Below are 17,140 nucleotides of genomic sequence, written 5' to 3'. Positions count from 1 at the left end.
ACCGTCAATATATTTTCCTCGTGTCATTTTCAAGAAATAAATACAAATGATTCCTCCTAGGATCCATTTAGAATTTGGCAAAACTACAAACACATACATATTTACTTTAATTTACCTATATTTCTACTGTGCATGTCATATAATAAACTAATTCCTTTTTTTTAAGTTTCATTGAAACAAATTACTTTCTTCTTACTAGTAGTTATAATTACAGCAGTGATAGTGTTGGTAGTAGTAGTAATAATTGCGACGACATAGGGGTCGTGATTGTGATCGTAATGGATGTGATTGTAGTGTATGCCACGTTATAGGTATAGTGTTCATGGTGGCAGGTGCGGATGATGGTGGATCAAGTGAAGGCGAGAGTGGAGATTGCGAAGGGAAGGTAAGCGGATTGGTATTATTTCAATGTTGTCATCGGTATGTAAATTATGCTGTTTAGAGAATGACTTGTCTCCGTCATCTTCATCTAAGATTTGAACTTGCTCGCTCGCTCAAGATAATAATATCATCTCTCTCAACATGTGTTACAACTTGTTGAAGATTGTATAAAGATTTTCATTCCTCTGAGAAGTTCTTGTATTCTTTATATCCCAATCTCTCAAATTTGTGTCCCTAAACGCTTATGTTCGAGTGTTCATCACAGTATAGATTACTGCTTATGAAGATTCGTTTGTCTATGATTTTTTTTTCGTACAATTTGCTTCAAGTCTTGTTTAATAAAATCTTAAAATTCTTACATGTTTTTATAATTCTTTTGATCTGACGACGACACGATTATATTTATGTATTTTAATATTTTAATTATATGTCATTAAAGAATAACGCGTTAGTTAATCTACTCTATTGTCAAGACACATAAGTTTATTAAATTAAAAACATTTCGTTTTTATAATCAACTTACATGTCATAATAATGGTAGTCCTTTTCCATAAGGTCGATAGTATCTTGTTTCGTCAAAACTAAGAATGGTTTGATAATTGGCTTTAGCATCACGTGAGCTAACTGTTTTATACTTGACAAAAGTAGTCATATCAATTATCAAGCCCACTCCTACCCACCGGCCACCTAATTTGAATTATTATATATAATCGTATTTTAATTTAATCTAAACAACAAATGTTAATAAATACCGACAAAAGTTGCCTTGTTTTTTTTTTTTTTTTGAACAACAACAAAAGGCGCCTTGTAATTATACTTTTGAATATTTTGCACGCTAAACCTTTTCATATCGTGTCTCTTTTGTTTAATTAGTTTTAACATCTACACAAAAAATAAAGCTGGAATCAAATACCAAGTTCGTAAGGTTTAGCTAGTAACGACAAAAGGTGCCTTATACTAGGTTTTGTTGGAGTTAATTCCTGAACCGAGTTATGGGTCGGGAAGGTGGGGTCGGTTCGAGCTAATGGATCGATCTCATTAATTATTTAATTATTGCAACTAGAGATAATTATTTTATTTATTAGATAAAGATGAAATTTTATTTAATAGATAAATAACCTGAACCGAGTTATGGGTAGGCCTGTCAATTTTCACCCGAACCCGAGAACCGAACCAGACCCGAATAGACCCGACCCGAAGACACATCCAAACCGCATAACCCGAACCCGAGATACCACGTAACCCGAACCCGATTGCAATAGTTCGGGTCGGTTTTTGGATAGGATTTCCTCAATTCGGGTTAACCCGATTAACCCGAGAAAGTAGTGATTTGAAATGCCGAAATTTTCTAGGTATGAATCTTTACCTTTTATACATTTATACCTACAATATAATTCAAAGAGAATAATAATATATGCATACGGCTCTGTTTCTTCATCAAGCAACTTCAAAGTTCCAATCAAAAAGTTTGCAAAAGGTACTCTCTATCAATATTAAATTGAAATTAGTTGATTTTATATGAATGAATACAATTTATCTAAAATCCAACTTAATAGTGTGGTTATTTCTTGTTGAATTGAATCAATTAAAATAAGAGCTTTTGTGTTGGGTATCCTATTCAATTAAAATCAATTGAAACAAGAGTTTCGAAAATAAGAGCTTTTGTGCTCTTAATATTTCTTATTGTTCGATATAATTATTGTTAAATGCTATGTTCATACACGAGGTGTTTTTTAAACGAGGTGTTATTTAATAATACTGTTTCAGTGGGATTGCACACTATGATGATAAAAAAAACTCACCTTTTTTGTAAATCATTTCAGGCCTTTTACAACCTTCAGTTAACCCGAAACCCGAATCAAACCGACCCGATCTAACCCGAACCAATAAACCCGAAAACCGTAAAACCCGAAACTAGAATGGTTTGGTTTTCGGGTTATATTTCCGCTCATAAAAACCCGAAAAACCCGAAACCCGACAAAAAAACCCGAAGAACACCCCTAGTTATGTGTCTGGAAGGTGGGGTCGGTTCGAGCTAATGGATCGATCTCATTAATTATTTAATTATTGCAACTAGAGATAAAGCTGGAATCAAATACCAAGTTCGTAAGGTTTAGCTAGTAATGACAAAAGGTGCCTTATAACTAGGTTTTGTTGGAGTTAATTCCTGAACCGAGTTATGGGTCAGGAAGGTGGGGTCGGTTTGAGCTAATGGATCGATCTCATTAATTATTTAATTATTGCAACTAGAGATAATTATTTTATTTATTAGATAAAGATGAAATTTTATTTAATAGATAAATAAAAGTTTGTGTTTTACTCTAGTTGTAATCGAGCCTCTATATAACCCTAAATAATTCATGTCAGGGTTAAGAACAAATTGATCAAGTTTTGAGTTATTTTCTTAATTAATAAAATTTGTGAGTTGTGTCAAATATATTCTCGTGTTTAATTCGATCTGAGCCATCAGGTTTGTATATATTGCACTTAAAATCATTTCATCTCCAATCACACAACTATAATTTCATTGTTTTTATCGGAAGTAAGATCATAATCTAATATGGAATCGTAAGGTTAAGTTAGGTCTAAACACGTACGAATCATTTTCGGATTAAAATGAGCATGCTTGCCAAACGGGTCGTGCTATAGTGCTACACTGATAGGGTCGTCATAAAAAGTTCACTGGTCTGTTTAGTTTTATATCTAAATTTTAAATTTGTTTTAAATCATTTCTGAAGTTCATTAATTTATAGTAAATAATATAGACTCACTAGTTGTCATTTTGTAATATATTTGATAAGCGTTGGTAGGGGAGAAATGCGGCATACACGTACATATATGTATGTATGTATGCATGCATGCATGCATATATGACGATGTGACACAAAAAGAAGTTAACTTTCACTTATTTACATACTACATGATCATTGAGTTATTATCACACTAATTATAAAAAGCGGTTGGTATGCTTGAATCTCTTCGTAGTTGATGTATTTAACCTCGACAAGTCTTCGAGTATAAAGAGGATTAGAGACTATTACACAGTAAACTGTCATCTATCATTGTAAAGTGATGGTCGAACCGATTTGTTGAAATTATTATCAAAGTTAATCATACACTATGTACTACAAAAACGTAAAAGAACACAATCATTTTAGGACACGCCTCAAACAAAAGTTTTAAAGCAATCTTTAATTAAAAGTCACCTACAATATTGGGACCATGGCATCACCACCCAAATTATTGGCCGGCTGTAACTAGTAAATCCACTCAATCAAATTAAAAATTACAAAAATACTATAATATATTTTTACATGCATATTAATCACGTGTGGATATAACCAATAATTTATTAGATTTAGATGCCATGGTTTATGGTCCTAGCCGAATAATATACTCTTTTAACAATACTCTAGCACCAGCTAGCACCTAAATTCGAGCATATAGATATGTGACGATCTTCACTCATCAATAGTGGGGACAAAAGATAGGGTAGTAGATTGAGTAAAAAGACACAAAATCGGACAACCAACGTAAATGGAAAGCACATGTGTTTTTAAAACTGGACCGTTCACTAGCATCTTGTTCTTGAGTTTTTCAACTAAGGAAATAAAAGGAAATGAGAGGGAAGGATAAAAAAGAGAAGGGAAGGAAATTTTTTTTAATTATGTGTGTTCTTGAGTTGGAAGGGAATTAGAGGAAAGGAAAGGATAACTATGTTAAAAAATAGTTATCCTTAGTAATCATCCCATTTTTGGGAGGATAATTTATTGGGAAAAAACATAAATTTAATCCCTCCTAACTCCTCCTACTCCTTTCCATCATAAAAAAAACTCAAGAACACCCATTTTTTAACTATCATTTGTTTTCTTTTCCTTTCCCTCCTTTAAAAAATCGGACAACCAACGTAAATAGAAAGCACATGTGTTTTTAAAACTGGACCGTTCACTAGCATCTTGTTCTTGAGTTTTTCAACTAAGGAAATAAAAGGAAATGAGAGGGAAGGATAAAAAAGAGAAGGGAAGGAAATTTTTTTTAATTATGTGTGTTCTTGAGTTGGAAGGGAATTAGAGTAAAGGAAAGGATAACTATGTTAAAAAATAGTTATCCTTAGTAATCATCCCATTTTTGGGAGGATAATTTATGGGAAAAAACATAAATTTAATCCCTCCTAACTCCTCCTACTCCTTTCCATCATAAAAAAAACTCAAGAACACCCATTTTTTAACTATCATTTGTTTTCTTTTCCTTTCCCTCCTTTAAAAAATCGGACAACCAACGTAAATAGAAAGCACATGTGTTTTTAAAACTGGACCGTTCACTAGCATCTTGTTCTTGAGTTTTTCAACTAAGGAAATAAAAGGAAATGAGAGGGAAGGATAAAAAAGAGAAGGGAAGGAAATTTTTTTTAATTATGTGTGTTCTTGAGTTGGAAGGGAATTAGAGTAAAGGAAAGGATAACTATGTTAAAAAATAGTTATCCTTAGTAATCATCCCATTTTTGGGAGGATAATTTATTGGGAAAAAACATAAATTTAATCCCTCCTAACTCCTCCTACTCCTTTCCATCATAAAAAAAACTCAAGAACACCCATTTTTTAACTATCATTTGTTTTCTTTTCCTTTCCCTCCTTTAAAAAAACTCAAGAACAGGACGTAGGTTATCGATCCACTGGTCAATAAATTCGAGCATACGTGCCTTTCGATTTTCACACAACAATTCTAGAATAGGTTACCTTTAAAAAGTCTTTACTCGGGCTCTACCGAAACAAACCTATGAGCTCTTTGTGGGTTAAATGCTATTCGTTGGTATGAAGAGCTCAATGTTACAAATGATATTAGAGTCACATGGAGATTATTATTATCCAGTATTCCGGCCTTAAACCAACCTAAGTGAATCCAACTAAAATGTTTAAAATAGAACTGGATTAAATATTCGGTTTTCGGTCGAAACTGAATTGGGTGTTATGTTTTGAAAATCTAGATTCGTTTAACCCGAATACCGATAATGATTATTTAAGTTTTGTTATTTGAAAGGCCCCGTTACCGGTAGCCCTACTTTCGTGTTGGATTTACTCATAAACACAGTTCTAATTATCAGAGTTAATTAAAACATTCGCGGAACATTAAAAACATTCAAACCATTACATTCCATTACCATAATTCTTGTCTTATCAAGCATTCATGTCATTTAAAAACAAATCATAGTCTTGTAAAATAAAACATCACAGCAAAATCTTCAGATGCCAGCTTCGTCCAACTCTGCCATGTGTCCTCCTCAAGCTACCTGCCTCATTCTACTCACCTGCGTGCATACTAAAAGTCAGCTACGCTGAGTGAGTTTTAGTTAATCACATAATCATACAATACCTTCTTACATTTCATACTTAACCTCTTAACTTTCTTTCATACACACATAAGTGCATATACTTTCATTCTTACCTTCATACTTTCTTTACATACATAATCATACGTTTTAAAGAGCCTTTAGCCCTATAACCTCACAGATATTATAAGGGTCTGGTCCCTAACATCACAGATATTATAAGGGTCTGGTCCCTAACATCACAGATATTATAAGGGTCTGGTCCCTAACATCACAGATATTATAAGGGTCTGGTCCCTAACATCACTGATATTATTAGGGTCTGGTCCCAAACATCACAGATATTATTAGGGTCTGGTCCCTCTTCGTTACCATACAACCATGCCTTTCCTTCGTTTGTTAACTTTATCGCATTCATGCATATAAGCAAATACATTATACTTACCTTATACGTAACACTACAACCTGACAGTACGTGCAATATCCGAAGATCGTTCACGTACTAACAAGCAATCATTCATACATTTCACATCATTCATATAAGGCATACACTTATCACTTAGGATAAGTGTATTAACAAACATATCTAGTATGCACACAGCCCCGAAAACATAACACAGAAGTGGGGCTAGAAAGTCACCTGAATCCTGTTACGCTCTCCGTTAATCGTTATTCCCTTCTTGAGCCGTGCATGGCTAACTGTATAATATTTACATGTATCAATTAACTACTACTACTCATGTTGTATTTCTATCTTTATATAACCCACAACGAACGGGGGTCCGGGGGCAGCGCCCCTGGCAGCGGGGTCTAGGGGCGGCAGCCCCTAGCAGGGTCCAAGGGGCAGAGCCCCTGGCTGGGGTCGAGCTGCCAGGTCAGATTGGAAAAAATTTATTTCCATTAACTGTCTTAACACATTTTTCATTAGGTTTTTAATTTACTTTCTAATTTTCTAACTCCAGCGAACTTATCATTAAGCGAACTTAACAATAAGCAAACTTAACATTAAGCGAACTTAACAATAAGCGAACTTAACATTAAGCGAACTTACTGTAGGCGAACTTAGTGTTAAGCGAACTTAACATTAAGCGAAGTTAAGCATTGAGCGAACTTATCACCAGGCGAAGTTAAGGCTCGGCGAACTTAGCTTTAGGCGAAGTTATCATGGACGAACTTATCACCAGGCGAAGTTACAGTTAGGCGAACTTGGCTTTAGGCGAACTTGCTTGCAAGCGAAGTTAAGCTTGCAGGCGAAGTTAAGCTTTGCAGGCGAAGTTACCCAGCTGCCGTCTCTGTTCAAACTTAATCACCAAAATCACCCTTATTTCATCGAGAATTTCTTGGATATTACGTTAACTAACTCCACGATCATTCCCATGGCCTTGTTTGGGTAAAACTTAGCCCGGAATGACGTAAAGTTTGGACCTTTATGGTAAAAACGTTCAATACTAATGTTAAGGGTTCATTAGTCGAGCTGATTCCATTTTCGGGTTCATTACACTCGTATTTATCATCAAGTTTACAACTTTATGTTCTGTTTATACCCGATCTACTCTCGTTCTAAGTTTCAAGACTAAACGTTTATAATAACGAAATCTTTAGGATCAAAACATACCTTTTATATGTTCGGTGTGGTCGCGGTTTGCTTGGTTATCTCGTATATTGAAGATCTAATAATGGTCGGTTTGATTTTTGGACTCGAATCCGCTCTCTCTCTCTCTCGGCCGTATGAGGTGTAGTGTATGTGTGTGTTTTTGTGTGTGTAGAGATTAGGATGGAAAGAAATGAGGTTTAGGGTTTTATGGTGGTTTAGGGGATATTTATATCCCTTAAAGCCCATGGACCTAAGGCCCATTCCCATTTAACCCACCTTAATTAATCTAAGTCCATGATCCGTTTTTTACTCGGTATTAACTAATTAATAACGCGAAATCACTAAACGCAACTTTCTTTATTTATTATTAGAATATTTAGGATGTTACAAGTCTTCCCTCCTTAAAGAGGTTTCGTCCCCGAAACTTAACTATCTACTTAAACAGATTATGATAGAACTTGCTCATCTCATCTTCAGCTTCCTAAGTAGCATCTGATCCTTTGCGATGTTTCCCTATCACTTTTACCAGAGGTATAACCTTGTGACGAAGCTGCTTCTCCTTGCGATCAACGATCTCTATCGGTTGCTCGATGTAGTTCAATTGTTCATCAACCTCGATGTCCATTAATGGCACGTGAGACGTGTCATCAGCTAGACACTTCCTCAGATGAGAAACATGGAAGGTTGAATGAATTCCTTCTGACTCATCGGGTAAATCCAGCTTATAAGCTACTTCACCCACACGATTTAAGATCTTAAATGGTCCAATGTACCTTGGACTCAACTTCCTTCTTTTCCTGAATCGGATAATCCCTTTCCAAGGCGAGACCTTAAGCATCACATTGTCACCAACGTTAAACTCAATTGGTCGTCGCCGCTTATCTGCATAAGACTTTTGTCTGTCTTGAGCGGCTTTCATTCTTGCTTTGATCTGATCGAACTTTGAAGACGTTTCTTGAACCACTTCTAGGCTTCCCATTTCCTTCTGACCAATCTCACCCCAACACACCGGGGTTCTACATCGTCTACCGTAAAGCATCTCAAACGGTGGCATACCAATGCTTGAATGGCAGCTGTTGTTATAGGAGAACTCTGCTAGGTGCAGATGATCGTCCCAACTTCCTTCAAAGTCCAAAACACAAGCACGTAGCATATCCTCAAGGGTCTGGATCGTCCTTTCAGACTGTCCATCGGTTTGAGGATGATATGCCGTACTGATGTTCAACCTCGTTTCCATAGCTTCATTGAATTTCTTCCAGAACCTCGAAGTAAACCGTGTATCTCTATCAGACACGATCGATAACGGTACTCCATGCTTGGTTACAACTTCTTTAACGAACAAGATTGCCAACGTTTCTGACGAGATGGCCTCTCGTATGGGAAGAAAGTGAGCACTCTTGGTCAAACGGTCCACAATCACCCAGATGGTATCATGATGCTTAGCTGTACGAGGTAGCTTAGTTATGAAATCCATGGTGATGTGTTCCCATTTCCACTCAGGTATCTCTAGCGGTTGCATCTTCCCATAAGGCTTCTGATGTTAAGCTTTGACTTATAAGCAAGTTAAGCACTTACTGACATAATCTACTACCTCATTCTCATTCCCCGGCCACCAATAGTCTCTTTTTAAATCTTGATACATCTTTGTAGCTCCAGGATAGATTGAATATCTTGACTTATGAGCCTCATCTAAGATTCGACTTCTAAGATCACCATGGCGTGGGATCCACATACGGTCGAACCTAGTCTTAACTCCATGAGTGTTTTCCATCAACTCATCTTGCTGGCCATAAATCCTTTCTTTCTTTACTAACCCTTCATCTACTAACACCTCTGACTGCACCTTGATGATTTCTTCAAAAAGACTTGGGTTCATGATCAACTTGTATGACTTCACTGTTGCAAGGACTTCCTCATTCTTACGAATTAACGCGTCAGCGACCACGTTAGCTTTACCGGGATAGTACTTAATGTCGCAGTCATAATCCTTAATCAACTCCAACCATCTTCTCTGCCTCATGTTCAATTCTTTCTTCTCGAAGAAGTACTTTAAGCTCTTATGATCTGTATAGATAGTACACTTAGTACCGTACAGATAATGCCTCCATATCTTAAGAGCATGCACTACAGCTGCTAGCTCTAAATCATGCGTCGGATAAGTACTCTCATGGACTTTCAACTTTCTAGACGCGTAAGCTATTACCTTTCCTCGTTGCATCAACACGCAACCTAACCCCTGATGCGAGGCATCTGCACAAACAACCAAATCCTCATCACCATCGGGTAGAGCAAGGATTGGAGCTTGTGTGAGTCTTTTCTTCAATTCCTCAAAGGCTTCTTCTTGAAACTTTCCCCAACTGAATACTATCGACTTTCGGGTCATACCGGTCAGCGGTGCGGCTATCTTGGAGAAACCTTCGATGAATCTCCTATAGTAGCCAGCTAACCCTAGGAAGCTTCGTATATCAGTCGTATTCTGCGGAGTCTTCCAATTCGTTATCGCTTCAATCTTAGCTGGGTCCACGGTAATCCCTTCCGGATTAATCACGTGACCTAAAAATTGCACTTCTCTTAACCAGAACGCGCACTTCGAAAACTTAGCATACAACTTCTCTTTCTTCAGAGTCTCCAATACCTCTCTCAGATGCTCAGCATGGTCAGACTCGCTCTTTGAATAGATCAATATATGTGACAATCGTCAATTTCAGGTTAACTCCGTTAACTCAACTCCGTCAATTCAAACTTAAGATCATTGAATCTATAACGCACACGTCATTACATTTAAACTAGGGTTTAAATGACGCTTAACACTTACTACATGTGTAGTCTTTCGGGATTTGCACCGAAACGCAAACGAGTTAACGCAAACGATTGGTGAATAAACGAAAAACGTCAAAACAGTAATTATGTGATAATTATGTGTTAGACTTATGTGTTATGTGATAACATGGTTATAAACGTTAACTCAAGATGTAAACAAGTTAGTTTAAGCTAGGAAAAGTAATACTTAGAAGTGGAGGGGCCAGAGTGTAACATAGATTATTATAAATACATCATTAACAATTAACCCTAACTTATTTTCTTTCCCCACAAGAATTCCGATCGGCCTCTCCTTCCTTGTGAACCCTTGGCTGCCGTCACCTATACACACACATACAACCATCAATTCAAGCTTTTGATTGAAGAATTAGGTGCTAGGAAGGTATAATCGATTATCCTATGCATCCTTTATACTTGATTTTGATGTTTTTTGGGTTAACTACAAACCCTAGCTGCCGATTTTCTTATGGTGTTGTGTTAATATGATTGTTGTTGATTTGTTAATGATATGATAACTAGAATTGATATTGTTACATACTAATTACTTGTGTCTTTGATTTGAGTTCAAACAAAAACCCTAATCATGTATGTAATGTTTAATTGATGTGCATGGATGGTGTTTATGGAGTCTAGAATGTTATATGAATGCATGATAGTTCATAGATTGTTAATATGTTGAGTTTGGATGCAAACAGTTTCTGGACAGAATGTGTTATTGATGTTTAAGTGACTGTAACGAAGTGTAAATGTGAAAATTGGTTGAGATTATTGATACTACAGTAAACTAGGTTGAGTCTAGTTTCTAAAGAATATAAACTTGTAATTTTTGGACAAGTAGAAGTTAACTTTTATGATTTTACAAAAACGTTGTGCAAAGCTGAGCTGTTAGACCTGCTGTTAGGTTGTTTTGTAAATATTATATCTCATGAACTACGAGACCAATTGGGTTGGTTCCACTTCTGGAAGTTGACTTATTGAGTTAGGAATCTAACCCAAGTGGTCTTGCATTTATTGGATTTTTCGTTTAACGGGAATTGCAAATAACATTCTGTTGCGCATGAGTTTGACTGTTATGAGTTTTGCTGTAATGATTTGATGATTGTGAGAAAACTATGTGGAATAAAAATATAATAAAATATGTTCTGGAAACCTAAGACATATATGCTTCTGTGATGATTTTTGGTAAATTAATTGAGATGCTATGATCGGTGGAATAGTACAATCTTTCAAGTAGAATTTCTGTCTCGGTGAAACTAGCTGCTGAGTTTTGTGAAAATGCATGAAACATGATACTTGCTATATAATTGTTATGTTTTGACCAAATTGCCCTTATGGGGAATAATGGCTAGTTAATTGTCATGATTTGACCAAAATGCCCTTACGGGGAGAAATTGCTAGTGATGTACTTTATGAATACATGACACGTATATGATTGCTTACACATGTAATGTATCACAAATACACTTGTTAAAGTCACACACGATTCACAAACGAAACACGAAACATGTTATGTGCATAGGTATTATGTGCCGGGTCTAGAGACTCGATAATATTCCGACACTTAGAAAAATCTCTTTGTTGTTTTAGAACGCTAGAGAGAGTTTTTCTGTGACGCGCATCTTGGTGATTTAATTTGGAAGTTTCTTCGCAAACAGTGAGTTTCACTTTCCCCTTTTAAACCCTTTAAACGTTTTTCTCTCGGGGGAGATAACATACTCCGAACGCATTTTAGATTTTGTTAATATAGATTATATATCACTTGTAAAGACTAAGTGGCAAACGCGTAAACTAAAGTCCTTCATAAATCGAACCGGTTAATATTTGGATAATAGCGAGTCACTGTTGAGTAGTACTACTGGGTTTGACAAACCCCACCCAACGCTAAACTCGACTGGATGTCGAGCGGGTGTAATCTTGGCTAAACACATACCATGGTCTGGACGACCTGGTGGCAAGGCAAATTGATAAACAGTCAGCTTCGGAGTCGAACACTTAGTGATACTTGTTTTATAGGCTAGCTACCTATAGATATATAATTGACATAACACTATCTGGTAACGCAAAACGCTGTAACGCAAAACGCTGAACGCAAACGCTAAACATTTATTTTTATATAAACTTGTGAACTCACCAACCTTGTGTTGACACTTTTAGTATGTTATTCTCAGGTAGCTGAGGCGGGCGCGCGGTTTAGGAACATGCATTGTTTGAAACGCTTTTGTTATGCAAACTTATTTTTAACAGTTATCATTGGTTTTAAGTCGTCCTGCGTGACGCAACTTTTGGTTAAAGGTTTTTACGCTTCCGCATTTTATTACTCGTAAACGTTTTCATGGTTTTGAAACTTTGTTTTATGGTTTGATTATAACTAATGATTCCGATCCTGTTAGTTCACACCCTCTGACGGTAAAACTCCGTTAGTGGATTTTGAGGGTGTGACAATATATCATCAATGAAGACGATAACCGACTAATCCAACATCGGTCGACACACCGTATTCATCATGTCCATAAATGCTGCAGGAGCATTTGTTAGACCGAATGACATTACGAGGAACTCGTAGTGTCCATACCGCGTTCGGAACGCTGTCTTAGGGATGTCTGCCTCCTTCACCTTCAGCTGATGATAGCCTGATCTGAGATCTATTCGTGAGAACCAACTTGAACCTTGCATTTGGTCAAACAGATCATCAATCCTTGGCAAAGGATATCTATTCTTTACCGTAAGCTTATTCAACTCACGATAGTCTATGCACATTCTCATACTTCCATCCTTCTTCTTCACGAACAACATTGGTGCGCCCCTCGGGGAAACACTTGGTCTTATAAAACCCTTTTCGAGGAGTTCTTGCAGTTGGGACATTAATTCTTTCATCTCGGACGGAGCTAGACGGTAAGGTGCTTTCGCGACGGGCTGGGCTCCTGGTATTAAATCTATCTGGAATTCTATCTCTCGCTCCGGTGGTAACCCCGAAAGATCCTCAGGGAACACTTCTGGGTAGTCACACACGATGGGAACATCTTTCATTTCTTCCGTCTCGGCCGTAGCGTTGACAACATACGCCAGGTAGGCACTACATCCTCGTCGTAATAACCCTTCGGCTTTTATCATCGAAATGACGTTAAACCCTGAACTTTCTTTATCACCGTAAACCGTCACCACACTACCATCTAAAGACCTTAGCTTTATTATTCTACTCTTACATACTATCTGAGCTTCAAACTCAGACAACCAATCCATTCCCAAGACTACATCGAACCCTCCTAAGGTCATAACATACAAGGTAACAGGGAGCTCATGTCCCTCTAACTCTATCTTACAATCCTTAACCATTTTTGTTATTTTAACCGAAGTGTCACTGGCGGTTTCTACTACAAAAGTTTCGGACACTCGGCAGCCTTTCATTTTAGCTAGTTTACTAAATGTCGTAGCTACAAAACTTCTATTCGCACCAGAATCAAATAATACCGAAGCGGAAATGCCGTTTACTAAAAGCAAATCCGTGAGGCGATGGTGGTATGTCCCGGCCAAAGCGGACAATATTATGGTGCGGTGGTAGCTGGGTTGTTACATTATTTAACTCAAACCAAATTATAGATTTACGTCTTTAGTCAATCTGAAACATCCCCAAAATTTCGATCCAAATTTGACAACTTAGGAAAGTTGAAGGATCAAAAATAATATCAAGACAAGTCATGAGAAAATATTAAATAAAGAAATATAAGAAAAATAAGGAAATAAAAATATTTCCTAAACTAAGTATTCTTACATGAAGGAAATAAGTAAAATGAAACTTCATCCCACATGGAAAGATGTAAGAAAGGGGAAACACTTTACTCGAGTATAAATAAGGAATATAAAATCCATCCCATATGGAAAGTGGTAAAGAAATGGAAGCTCTTTATAAGGAATAGATTTTCTATAGTAATATTCTTTTATGGATATCATGCACCAAGTGGTTCTAGTGGAGGGTGCGTAGCACCAGACGCGCTCGGGCGAGGACGACGGCGAAGGGCGTTGGGCGAAGGGCGTTGGGCGCAGTGTGGCGCTCTTTCTAGCTGTACCCCGGACTATGGTCTAAGCCATTTATAATAATAAAATAATAACTTAGGCAAAACCCCTACCTCACATGGGTATTCGTAGTTAGATATTCCTAAGTTTATGCGGGCAGCACTTTTACTCTATATGCACGTTTATCGAGGCGTTCTTGATCCACCTTTCATGGCATGCAAATCGAGACTGGCACGCAAATCGAGGCGACATCCGGGGTTTCCGGGTCGTGCACGTACTTTGAGGAAACGTCGGGTTTTGGCACGGATTACGAGGTAATATTTATTCGGTCGGTGGTACGCAAAATGGTGTTCGTCACGTAAAACGAGGTAGAGAGAGAATGTAAATCTAGAGAGAGTGTGAAGAGGTAACCAGGGACCCATCGCGATACGGATGAGTCCAAGAAAACGGGCATCGCGTATCGCGATGACCCGTGATGACTTAGAGACACGTGTCACACTCTGGTGACACGTCGCAGCAGTATAGGACACGTGGCAGACGTGTAAGACCACGTGGCGACACGTGGCGTAAACTCAGAAAAGGGGGTGTCGCGCTACGCGACGCCGGAAAAAGTAGGACCCATCGCGTACCGTGATGGGATCCAAAAACAACTATAAAAGGATGTCGCCGGAAAAAGTAGGACCCATCGCGTACCGGATGTCGCCTCGATTTGCGTGCCAAGTGTCACACCCCCGTCTAGGGCCTAGGAGTATGACCCATAAGTTGGTATCGTGATTGTAAATAAATCAGAGTTACGTTTAATTGCGGAAGACTTATAAACTTTTGGATCGAAAATGTAATATTTATATTTACAATCAAAAGATGGGGTTATAAATACACCCGTTAAGTTGTACAAAAGATTACTTGTTTATGTTTTACAAACCACCATATATTTAAGTTTACAAAAGAAATCCGAGCCATCGGATATATCAATAGCACTTCGACATTCCAAGTGCTAATCTTGTTCACCTGCAAAATGTAATAAAATACGTCAGCAACGAATGCTGGTGAACACGCTGACGCAAAAATACTTTCTTTTACTTAATTACCCCTCGAGGCTACGCCTACCTCGGCCCAACGTGGCTTAGGAATAATCAAGTCAAATAACACATTATAGACTAGAGCCTCTATGCTAGGTCATCTCACAAACACCGCAGCGTTTGACTTCATTAAGTACCCGTAAATATACACATACGGTCGTACTCCCTGCAGGAGAGCGTCCTACGACCAAGGGTGGTGCGATCATGCCCATACATCGCATAGTACCACCTATGTAAGGATCCAGACATATGTATACCACAGCCTGAGGGCTAGGTTTATACCCATAGTTATAACGGTTTTAGGAACACATAGTTCCTTGTAAACAATTTCATATAACAAGTTGACTCTTTTGAAAACAAGTTTAAAAGTTTGGGGGCGTATTCACTTTATCTCTTTAGAATCGGCTTCACTCACCGTCCAAGGGTCTTTCCCTTTCTTTATCTCGAACCTATAGTTACGAGTATAAATATTTGTTAGTCGGATACACGATCCGGCTTAAGACCTTAGTCTTATATCTCAATCCTCGATTGAACCTCTAGTTCAATTCTTATTCACTTGAAAACCTCTTGTTTAAAAGTAAATTATAAACCTTTAGTTTATATTCAAAACCCGACGTTTCTTCTTCTCCAAGAAACGTAATCTTTTGTTATTTAAGAATACTCTTTATTCATTAAATAATATTTTCATAACAAAGAATATATACATATATACTTACACACATATATAAGTTATCACATATTCAACATTCACTTTTTCATTCATTTCTTTGTTATGTTTTATTTTCTTTTCTTTTATCGAGGTATCGAGTATAACCTCGACTTAAGGCCTAAGCCTTGAATATAATATTAAATTATATTGAATTCGATATTACGCCTAACCTTAGTGGTGTACCGAAATTTCTAGGGACTTGAGCAGCACTCCAACGCCGCTTTACTTTGCTCGACACGCTAATCGAGGAACGCCAACCTTCAACACTTGAGGGTATGATTCTCGAGATTCCTCGCCATTATAGCAACACCTTCTTGATGAATGAGGGTGGAGGGTGGCACGAACTTCGAGGAAACGGTGGTACACAAACGAGGGCTCGGGACACGTTTATCGAGGCATATCGTTAATACGAACTTGAGATTCTAGTGAGATATTTTAGAGAGAGAAGGAACTGAGTTGTGGGATGCCAAGAGTGAGATCCCGACCTTGCTATTTATAGACAAAATCTGGTGTCCCATCGCGGTACGCGATGGGCTTTTGGGCACCCATCGCGTACCGCGATGTAGCCCATGTGAGTCACCCATATAGGCCTTCCACGTATCGACACGTGGCAGTCGCCGCTCCACGTGGCGACACGTGTCGGCAGTGTTGCCACGTGGTGACACGTGGCATCACCTAGTACCACCGTGTGCCACGTGGCACACGTGTCACAATACTTTGAACTCGAAATTTTCACGGTGTTACACCAAGAAAGGTGGATCAAGAACGCCTCGATAAACGTGCATATAGAGTAGAAGTGCTGCCCGTATAAACTTAGGAATATCTAACTCCGAATACCCATGCAAGGTAGGGGTTCTGCCTAAGTTATTATTTTATTATTATAAATGGCTTAGACCATAGTCGGGGGTATAGCCCGAACCTTGATTACGATTAAGAATCATATAACTTTTCTTAAGCGAAGGTTATAGTTAAAATAATATTTCTTTATGATTAAGAAATATAATATTTATACAAGGGATTATAGTTAAGAAATTAATGTTTATTCTTGAAGTAGAAACTCAGTATAGATGTTTTTTCTGAAGAAGAAACGAGCATATAATTGGTAACTAAAGAAAGGGACTAAAGGTACAAATGTTTTATATAAACAAATGATTTTATCAAGGTTAAAGCTATACAAAACGAACTAAGGTCTGAAGCTAGATCGATGATCTAGTTATTTA

The sequence above is a fragment of the Bidens hawaiensis genome, unplaced genomic scaffold (genome assembly GCF_021521415.1).
Source record: "Bidens hawaiensis isolate Kalapana, Puna unplaced genomic scaffold, B.hawaiensis_p1.1 tig00019083_1, whole genome shotgun sequence".
Classification (NCBI taxonomy): Eukaryota; Viridiplantae; Streptophyta; class Magnoliopsida; order Asterales; family Asteraceae; genus Bidens; species Bidens hawaiensis.
Note: the sequence above shows the minus strand (reverse complement) of the source record.